The 10,649-nt window shown below is 44.2% G+C and overlaps 1 long non-coding RNA gene across 2 annotated transcripts; it reads left to right on the forward strand.

The window, feature by feature from the left end:
- Positions 1-895: 895 nt before the first annotated feature.
- On the forward strand, positions 896-8,698 carry LOC311627225. 2 transcript variants are annotated; one of them, XR_014795864.1, is made up of 3 exons: positions 896-1,072; positions 1,176-1,350; positions 8,207-8,698. It is a non-coding gene; the product is annotated as an uncharacterized lncRNA (long non-coding RNA). The 2 variants fall into 2 exon arrangements; XR_014795865.1 differs by lacking the exon at positions 8,207-8,698 and adding an exon at positions 1,492-2,231.
- Positions 8,699-10,649: the final 1,951 nt, after the last annotated feature.

Here is a 10,649-nt window from a genome sequence, read left to right on the forward strand (position 1 = left end):
CAGGGCACACACTGGGGTTGTAGGTTCCATACTCCCTCAGGGAGTGGCTGGGAGACAACTGATCAATGTTTCTCTCTGTCTCTCTCTCATATCCACGTTTCTCGCCACTCCTCTTTCTCCCTTCCTCTCTCTAATAAAAAAATTAATCACTTTATTTTGAAAGCAAACAGGGGTTCCTGCTGATTGGAAGATTGGATTGAATAACCTGGACCATCTCTCTTAAACTCAGGCATGCATTTCAGCCATTTGCCTTGGACCCTATAGAAGCTGGGAAAGGACAGGAGGCAAAGAAGCTTGGTGGTAGTTGGTTTCTTTTTCTTTGCTAGGATCTACAATAGACTCTCTAACAGCTAATTGTATTCAAGGCTAAGATCAGAGAGGTAGGATTAAGGCTGAGGAACTGCCCCATGCCCAGACCTCTTCACCATTTCACCCCTAGCCCTACCCCACAAGGCAGTGAGTAAAAGTCTTAAGTAACTTGAGCTGGAATAGGCAGCACTACAAGATTCATCCTTGACAGGTGACTGTGAGTCTCTTTCCCAGACTCAGAGAAGAAACTCGGCCCCACTGGGTGCCCTGGAGGGCTGCCTGCAATTTGGGAGAGGAGAGGGGCATGAAACTGCCTCTTGGGTGCATGATAAACAGAACATAGGAGGGATGTTACCTTGAGAGTGGTCCTAAATGCCCCTCACCCAGGTCATTGCCACATCCCACAATGAGGGCAGACAATACCCTTAGGTCAGACTGGATTATAAAAAGAATGATAGATGTGGGGACCCTTTGCTTGCTGATGTGAACAAACCAACCCAAAAAGACATATTGAGGCAACTGGAAAATGTGAAGATGGACTGCACATGAGATACATTAAAGCTTTCGTTGTCTTTATTAAAAGGGATAATGGCCCCGTGGTTTTTGTCAGAGATACAAGGCCTTCTTCACTGAAGAGGTCCACAGTAAAATATCCTGATTCTTGGATGAAGTTTGTTTTGTTTTATTTTTTTCATATTTCACCATGGGTTTCTGCTGCTCGGCAGGCCGGCTGTGGGCCCCATTGTTTTCTTCTTTTGAGTAGGTGAGTCTTGATACTGTTTTCTGCCATTTCCCCTCATACTTTGATTCTTTGCTTTTAAAAGACCAGACATTTCAGAATCATTCTTATGTGGCTTTTGCTGCAGTGGCTGCCTGTGCTTTACCACTGGTCCCCAGAACCTTCTGGAAATCCCTGCCCACTGTGCTGGAATTTGGCCTCCATTTTTCCACTGTGGGCTTTGCTGGTTTTCCACGAGCTGGAGAAAATCCACTGTCAGTTTGAGGAATCACCAAATCTTCCAGAAAGCCAGCCCCTTTAAGGTCTGACAAAAGGAACAGCCATCAACAAGTTTGTTTTTCTCACATTTCAACATGTTTCTTTGGGTTTTGGGATAGTTTCATTTCTATGACTTGACAATGTCTCTGTGGAGATCCACAGAGGGTTCTGAATCTCTCTTCCAGGTTTCTGGACAAAATTTGCATCTTTTGGAATTCCTGGGATGATGTACACACAAGCAAGCTGGTCATTGATTTTAAGTTCCATGTACTCTTCCTTTCAACATAACATATGCTATCAAAACCAGTTTCTTAGAAGACCACTCTAGCAGTACCATCATGAGGAGCTTCTTTCTTTCCTTTTCCAGTTTGAAATGCCCAGCCTGACTTGCTAGGTAGCCTTGAACCAGTAGCACATTTTCCAGTGTCTTTTCAAGTATAAGTGCATCATATGTGGATACTCCCATTTTCATTTCTTCTAGTCATCCAAAACTTTTCCACAGCAAAAATAGACAACGACTTAAGACAACGTTAGCAAAACCCCTAGTCCCACACTGAGTGAATTCCAGTGTGTTCAGCCTATAGAAATCCAAGTAAAAACAAAGGGCAAGTTCAACCTAAAAGTACAAAGAAATAGCATTGTGTGCTGGGAATGGGCAAAGAAAATGGGCTTCAGAGAGCTTGTTTGGAGGTCCTGGCAGGGGAGCACAGCAACTCTTACAGCCTTGAGAATCTCTTGACAGCTGGAAGAAAGAGAGTAATCCTTAATGTCTAGAGTCATTATGTGGGGGTCTCAGGGCAGCAGCAGGCTTCCAGGCCCCTCCAGCAGGGTATGCTGTTAACTTTGCATAGTGATAGATGGTTCCTAGACTTACTGTGATGATCCCATTGTAAGGTTTATAAATGTCAGATCACTATGCTGTACAACTGAAGTTAAAATAATATTGAATACCAACTACTTTAATAAAAATTCTTTAAAGTACAGATGAACTGATAAATAAGTGGATGGATGGATGGATGGATGGATGGATGGATGGATGGATGAATGGATGAAGGGATGGATAAGTGGATGGAAGGGCAGGTTCACTGGAGGTGGAGGAGTCAGTGAGTCCTGGGATGGAAGGTTAGCCCAGAGCCCCCTGACTAAAACACTGACTTTCCTCCTTGCTCTCTCCAGCCAACCACTGTTGTGGGCCTGCTGCTTTTCGCTATCAGCCCAGCACCCGGCCCCCATTTTCCCAGAAAGCCCGTGGAGCCGCCTCTGTGTATCGCAGTGTTCAGTGTCACCTGGACTGGGGCCTGTGACCACATCCTCAACACAGTTCTCACCAGCTTCCTGCCTGTGACCAGGTGGCCCTGCATGACCAACATCCAGAAACACATACCATGCTCTTCTCTTCATGCCTATGAGCTTCTGATTTCTTTGGTGGATTTAGGCTTTTAATAAGTCTATTATAAGAAATAAAAATAATATTACATTTTAATGAAAAGTAATAAGAAGTCCCAGATCTTGTATTCATGAAATAAAGCAGAGATTCTAGAGTCTGAGAGATGTGGGGATAAGTTCTCACCCAGCCATGCTCAGCTGGGGGCGTTTAGTAGTGAGGTACCCCTCTGGCTCTCCATTTCCTGCAGAAATGAGATAACATGACCTCCTGGCCTGTTGTGAGGGTCAAGTGAGATGGTGTTATTTATTGAAGAGCCAGGGAAGGTGCCTGGAATACTGTAAGTGCTTAGCAAACATCCTCTATTATGAACATTACTATGCTTGTTATGGTCAATGTGACCTGGAATATGTTCCCAGGTGGGCCTGGTGCCAGCTGCAGAGGTTGGAGTTCCAGTTGGGCTCCCTGAGCCTACACCCTACCTTTCCCATGATGCCTTACAGACCCAGGCCTGCCCCTGTGAAAGCCACCTGCACATGATGCCGCTCAGTGCCTCCAGGTTGGTGGGCATGAAGTACCAGCACTTGCGGCCGCCCCTCTGCACATACATCTCCGCACAGTGCAGGTTCACAGTGTCCACCTCCAGTAGCTCCACTGCCTGCTGCAGGGGGTGGGAGAAAAGAACAATTACACCCCAAGTCCTCACAGCAGATTCAGACTTTACAGATTCTCCCTCCTCCTCCTGGCCCTCTCCTGCCTCACTGAAAGAACACCCTCTACCTGGACCAGTCAATGTGTGATTGGTTTTTGTTGTCGTTTTCTAAGAAACCCTCTTTCACTTTGTATAATGAATATTTTTTTAAAAATTTTCTTTGCTAAAACAATCCTCTGAGGTGCATAGACTTATAAGAGTAATAACTGTGGCTGGAAATGCATCCCATTTGTTATTGGCCTATGTGCATGAAAATGCATAGGGCAATCCAGAAATAAATAAGGAAGAAATGTGGTTGACTCTGCACATGGAGAACTAAGAAACTTAAATGGGAGAAGAATACCTTTCATCATATAAAATTATGTACACATACTTTTTTTTAAGTTAAATATTAATTAACAACATAGGGAACAGGCCAAGCAAAGCATTTTATTTCCAAGTGGCTGACTATTATGGACCAATTTTCAAAACTAGTTAGATGTACAGCTGACACATGAGCAAGGTGGGGGAGCAATGAAGAATCCAAGTATAACTTTGGTTCTCCCCAAAACTTAGCTATGAATAGCCTACTGTTGACTGGAAGCCTTATTGATAACATAAAGAGATGACTAGATCGTTTGTACTTTATACACCATATTCTTACAATAAAGTAAGCTAGAGGAAAGAGTTAGTGAGAAAACCACAAAAGAATATACATACATTTATAGCACTGTACATATTCATTGAAAAAAATTCATGTGTAAGTGGACCTGTAGTTCAAACCCATGTTGTTCAAGGATTAACTACACATCAAATACTAAGGAAAAGTCTCCAGATTACATAACAAAACATTTAGTCATGGTTCTTTATATCCTTAGGCCATTACCCATCAAGGACAGACAGTATAAGTCTATGTCAGTGAAATATATTTTACTTTATGTCATTATATCACCAACTTCACTTACTGTTACTGTCAAATGCTTCTGATTTTTAATTTCTTTTAAAATATATTTTTATTGATTTTAGAGAGGAAGGGAGAGGGAGAGAGAAATAGAAACATTGATGATGAGAGAGAATCATTGATCAGCTCCCCATACTGGGTATCAAGCTCGAACCTAGACATGTGCCCAAACCTGAAATTGAACCTTGACTTTCTGATTCATAGGTCAATGCTGAACCACTGAGCCATGCTGGCCAGTCTTTAATTTCTTTTCTATTAAATTATTTTACAGTATGTAAAAAATTACCTAACTCCAAAGTCAAAACTAGCAAACAAAGTACATTCAGGGAAAGGAAGCTTCTTTCCCTGCCCACACCTCTGTAAGTAACCATTTAATTAGCTTCTGGTTTATCCTTCATTCTTCTTGACACGGAGACAAATACATGTACATATAAAAATTTCTCCTTTTTATACAAAAAGTGACATGATATGCATACTTTTTACACTTTGCTTTTAAAAAAATACTTATAAGACTCAATTAGCCTCCCTTTTAACTGGATGAAATAAAAAGTGGTTGAACAATACATATTTATGTAGGAATAAGATTGGCTAACCGTGCAATGTATCTTCTGCATTCCATCTACATACTTCTGTGCATGTAAGATATAATGAAGGGTCTTGAAGGATACACGACAAACTGATGATGGCAGTGCTATTTCTAGGGAGGCAAGTGGGGATTAAGGACAGTCAAAGCCAAGCTTAACATTCTCTATAATATTTTAATATTTTCTTACAGGGAAAGTTGATTCATATGATACTTGTATAACTAACATATCAATTTCTATGCTGTTATAAAAGCTAAACCATAAGTGACCTGTAGCTGAGGGACATCCAAGTTCACTGTTATTCCAGGTGGCAGGGAGGGACAAGGACCTGGGGCAGCTCACCTGTGTGCTGCTGCTGCAGGGGCTCTGCAGGAGGATGTCCTGGAGGCCAGAGGGCAGCTCTGGGAGGACTGAGAGACACAGAGGCAGGAGGGAGCCTGTGAGGCTGCATCATCCAGCTCAGGCCCTGCACTGAGCTCAGGTGGGCTGGTGGGCTGGGAGTCAGGAAGCCGAGGTTTATCTCTGTTCCGGAAACCAGCGAGTCCCTTCCAAGGCCTCTGGTTCCTCTCTGTAAAGTGAAAGGGGCAGGCGTCTCACTTTCTGCCTCCTGGAGCCTCTTCAGAGGCCATCCCAGCTTCTGGCCTCCAACTCCCATCCCGATGGCCAGAAACCCCCATCTTTAACTGCTCTGTACTTGAGACTCGGGCTGACATCTTAGTTAGACTCAGGGTAAGAGATTGTATGAATGGCCTGATGGTTTAGTCCCTTCTCTGCATATGTGCCTTTTGCCCTATAACTTCCAGTTCCTGCCTACTCTGTTGCTAGGCTTAGTCATGTAACCTGCCTTGGCCAATGGGATATCAGCCAAGTCCTCAGGACAGAGACTTTAAAAGAGCCTGTGTATGTCTCTCTTATGATCTGAGTGCACTATGATAACACAGGCAGGTTAGCCTCCTGGAGGATGAGACATGGAGCAGAGCCAAGTCACCCCAGGCATGTGAGAGAGCCCCACGAAGGTCAGATGTTTTAGCTGACCTTCAGAGCAGAACTGCCCTCTGACCCAGACACTCAGGAGTAGAAGGAAAAGTATGATGTTGGAAGGCATTAACCTTTAGGAGTAGTTTTTTAAGCAGTATTGGTGTTGCAATTGATGGTTGACACATCATTAGTGAAGAGAACTAACTCCTGCTTTGGCCCCAGAAACTGAATATTCTCTGAGAATAGAGATGTCTGAGTGGGTCACTGACCAAGACACTCCTATAGCACCTGCCATATGACAGGCACTTCATCAGAATTTGTTGAATAAATGAAAGTCTAGCACTGTGATAGGTACCTCATACATACTCTATTGTTTAAGCTGCACACAAACCTCTCCTCTAAACAATTATTCCCATTTGATAGATGAGGAAACTGAGGCTCACCAGTGTGAGTGCTTGCCTGAAGCCACAGAGCTAGAAAATGTTGGTGCTGGAGCTCAAATGCAGGTCTGTCAGATTCCCAAGTCATTTTCCACCCAAAACCTAGGGGTGAGATGCTGTCCAATGCCCCAGACACCTAGTCCTCACCATTCCTACCACAGACTGATGGAGGGAATCCCAATCCCTGAGATAATCTTCTCATCCCCCGGTGGCTGATGGTGGACTCCCAGTGCATAAGGCAGTGCAGGTGACCATCCAGGCTGGCCCCTGAGGAGCAGTGACCTAGGGCAGCTGTGTGGAACTGCATTAGGCCACAGAATGTGCATAGCAGGAATGAATCTGCTCATGGACCTGGGAGGGCAGATGCAAAGACACCCAAAATGCTGGGATCCATGAGAAGAATCAGTCAGATAGAAAAGAGTTTGATTTGGGATTTTCCATCCATTAGCCCCCTCACTCTATGGATTGGCCATAAATCAACAGCTATCTATACTTTATTTGGAATTCAGCTAAGTTTGATTTTAAACGTCCTTCCCCTTTGCAGTAGTACTGAATAAAATCAGTTTATAGAGCCAAAAGATAAAGATAAAAATGAAAAAATATGTTTTATTCTATACTCCTGCAGAGCCATCCCCCAATGTGCAGGAGCCAACTGACCTAGATGCTCACCAGCGTGGCCTCCCCAATGCCTGGATGTAAAGGTGCCCAGCTGCCCGAATCATTAGGTTCATCCATTTCCTTCAGATGTGTGCTCTTCCCAGCGGTTAAATAAGTGTTTCTCAAAGTGAATCCCATCTTCCACAAGTCATGGCAGGTACTTTTCCAACAATGGTTTCTGTGGGCAAATGATTTGAGGGGATGATTTATTTTCCTCAAACATGCCCTCAATTTCCTGAGAGTGACAAGCATATTACATAGTCAAGGCTTTAAGAAAAACTGCAGGTTACAGAAAGCTGTTTAATTGTGTTTTCCAAACGATTTGACTATAAAACTTTTTTTAAACCTAAACGTTTTCCTTCCGGGGAATGTGTATTCCAATAAGAAAACCCCAGAAATCTTTTTACTTGAATCAGTTTGAAGACAGTTTCTGACATTTTCCAAAAGAGTTCGGACTTCTGAAGACACCCAGCTGCAATCAAACTGAGCCAAGCTGGGATTCAGGGTCTGGCTGATTGCAAAGTCCAGGTGATGCCTCAGAGAATCTTCTGGGCTTTTTGCTGAAAGAAGAAGAGGAATAAAGCATTGTTGGAATAAACAAGAACTGCTGAAGGAAGTGTTCTTGAAAAGCAGAGAATAGAGCAATATCTGCATATTTATCTGCAGGACATACAGGAAAATCCATGGAGACTGAGGAGGAGGCATGGCTGACATCCTCCAGGTATACATGGAGGCATTAAACTCTAAGGTCACCCTCTTTGTACCCTCCTGTTGGTGCGGCTCAGGCTTACTCTAATTACATCAGTGACAGCTCCCTCATAACGTATTTAGCTATCTGCATGGTGGTGAGCTCCCTGTCACTTGAGGTACCGTATGTAAGCAGATAGCATGAGCAGGGTAGTAGGTTTGAACATCATTCTTTAGACGTCCTTGGACTACCAGCCCACGAATTTCTCCACTATTTTGCAGAATGGGCCCCATACGAACTTACCATTCAGGTCCTCTAGGAAGTAGTCCAGGAAACAGTAGGTTTTCCTACTTTAATGATGCCCATTAAAATGTGGGACTCTCCAGTAGTATCAGAGCTTCTCAGCCTTAAAAGCATACACATGGTATTGGGATCTTGTTAAATGCAGACTCTGCTTCAGTAGGTCTGGGGTGAGGGACTGATAATCACCTCAGGTTCTAATGTTTCTGGTCAACAGGGCTTAGAAGACTTCAAAAATTTCAATCCAGCCCCCACATTTGATGATGCTTTGGCTGAAGACTGGACCATCCATTGGAACAGAAGCCTAACAAGGAAAGTAGGATTATATTCTGACAGGCAGGCCAGGTTAGCAGAAAACAAGACCATTCTCATGAATGGCCTGAGTACCCTCAAAGAGACCAAAGCCCTATGTGCAAGGAAAGAGTTTTAATATTACAAAACGAGGGGCCCAGTGCACAAATTTGTGCACCTTGAAAGGAACTGTGAGCTGTGAGACTGCAGTGGGCACAGAGGCTGGTCTCAGCCTATCCTCTGCACTCAACCATGACCCCTGGACATCTGTCTGCCTGCAGCTCTACTTCTGCAGCTGTCAGCTGCTGTTCCCAGGTGCTGACAAGGCCAGCCCCATTCACACCTGCTGACAGTAAAGAGCAATTGGGACCAGCACAAAGGTGTGAGCAGTGGCTTCTGTCCCTATCACTTCTTAGGAGCAGGGGGAGGTGGAAAAGCCCAGAGAGGCTATCAGGGCAGCAGCCATCACTTGCACTGCCCAGTGGTGCTGAGTGATCAGGATGGATGCATGGTGCTGGCAGTGGGTTTGAGTGGTTCAGGAGCAAGGGGAGGTGGAGAAGTCCTGAGGAGTGACCAGAGCCGCTGCTTGCAACTGCTGGCAGCACAGAAGGATCGGGGCCAAGGCTGGGCAACACCAATGTGTCCGAGCAGTGGCTCTGGCACCAGAAATGGGTGCAACTGGGGGCAGTGCCAGCAGCAGGACTGTGGTGCATGGGTACCTCATGCATGCTTTCTTGTTTAAGCTGCACACAAACCTCTCCTCTAAACAATTATCCCCATTTGATAGAGGAGGAAATTGAAGCCCAGAAGTATGAGTGCTTGCCTGAAGCCACAGAGCTAAGAAATGGTGGCACTGGAGTTCAAATTCAGGCCTGTCAGATTCCCAAGTCATTTTCCACCCAAAACCTAGGGGTGAGATGCTATCCAATGCCCCAGACACCTAGTCCTCACCATTCCTACCACAAACTGATGGAGGGAATCCCAATCCCTGAGATAATCTTCTCATCCCCCGGTGGCTGATGGTGGACTCCCAGTGCATAAGGCAGTGCAGGTGACCATCCAGGCTGGCCCCTGAGGAGCAGTGAGCTAGGGCAGCTGCGTGGAACTGCATTAGGCCACAGAATGTGCATAGCAGGAATGAATCTGCTCATGGACCTGAGAGGGCAGAAGCAAAGACACCCAAAATGCTGGGATCCATGGGAAGAATCAATCAGATAGAAAAGTGTTTGATTTGGGACTTTTCACCCATTGGCCTCCTCACTCTGTGCATTGGCCATAAATCAACAACTATCTCTACTGAATTTGGAATTCAGCTAAGTTTGATTTTAAACGTCCTTCCCCTTTGCAGTAGTACTGAATAAAATCAGTTTATAGAGCCAAAAGATAAAGATAAAAATGAAAAAATATGTTTTATTCTATACACCTGCAGTCTTAATTTTTTTTAAATGTTGCAGTAAGTAGTAATTCTCCCGTGTAAATTAGAGAAACAACTATTTTATTCTGGCCAAAAAATGAAAATAAAAAAATGAAGCCTCTCTGCTTATCCAGATTTGGGAACCAGTTTGTTTTTCTCACCAAGTCACCTGATAATTTCAGATCAATACACAGAGTCAGAGCCATCCCCCAATGTACAGGAGCCAACTGACCTAGATGCTCACCAGCGTGGCCTCCCCAGTGCCTGGATGTAAAGGCGCCCAGCTGCCCGAATCATTAGGCTCATCCATTTCCTTCAGATGCGAGCTCTTCCCAGCAGTTAAATAAGTGTTTCTCAAAGTGAATCCCATCTTCCACAAGTCATGGCAGGTACTTTTCCAACAATGGTTTCTGTGGGCAAATGATTTGAGGGGATGATTTATTTTCCTCAAACATGCCCTCAATTTCCTGAGAGTGACAAGCATATTACATAGTCAAGGCTTTAAGAAAAACTGCAGGTTACAGAAAGCTGTTTAATTGTGTTTCCCAAACTATTTGACTATAAAACTTTTTTTAAACCTAAACATTTTCCTTCCGGGGAATGTGTATTCCAATAAGAAAACCCCAGAAATCTTTTTACTTGAATCAGTTTGAAGACAGTTTCTGACATTTTCCAAAAGAGTTCGGACTTCTGAAGACACCCAGCTGCAATCAAACTGAGCCAAGCTGGGATTCAGGGTCCGGCTGATTGCAAAGTCCAGGTGATGCCTCAGAGATACTCCTCCCACGAGAATCTTCTGGGCTTTTTGCTGAAAGAAGAAGAGGAATAAAGCATTGTTGAATAAACAAGAACTGCTGAAGGAAGTGTTCTTGAAAAGCAGAGAATAGAGCAATATCTGCATATTTATTTATCTGCAGGACATACAGGAAAATCCATGGAGACTGAGGAGGAGGCA

The sequence above is a fragment of the Pipistrellus hanaki genome, assembly GCF_964339955.1.
Source record: "Pipistrellus hanaki genome assembly, chromosome: 9".
NCBI lineage: Eukaryota > Metazoa > Chordata > Mammalia > Chiroptera > Vespertilionidae > Pipistrellus > Pipistrellus hanaki.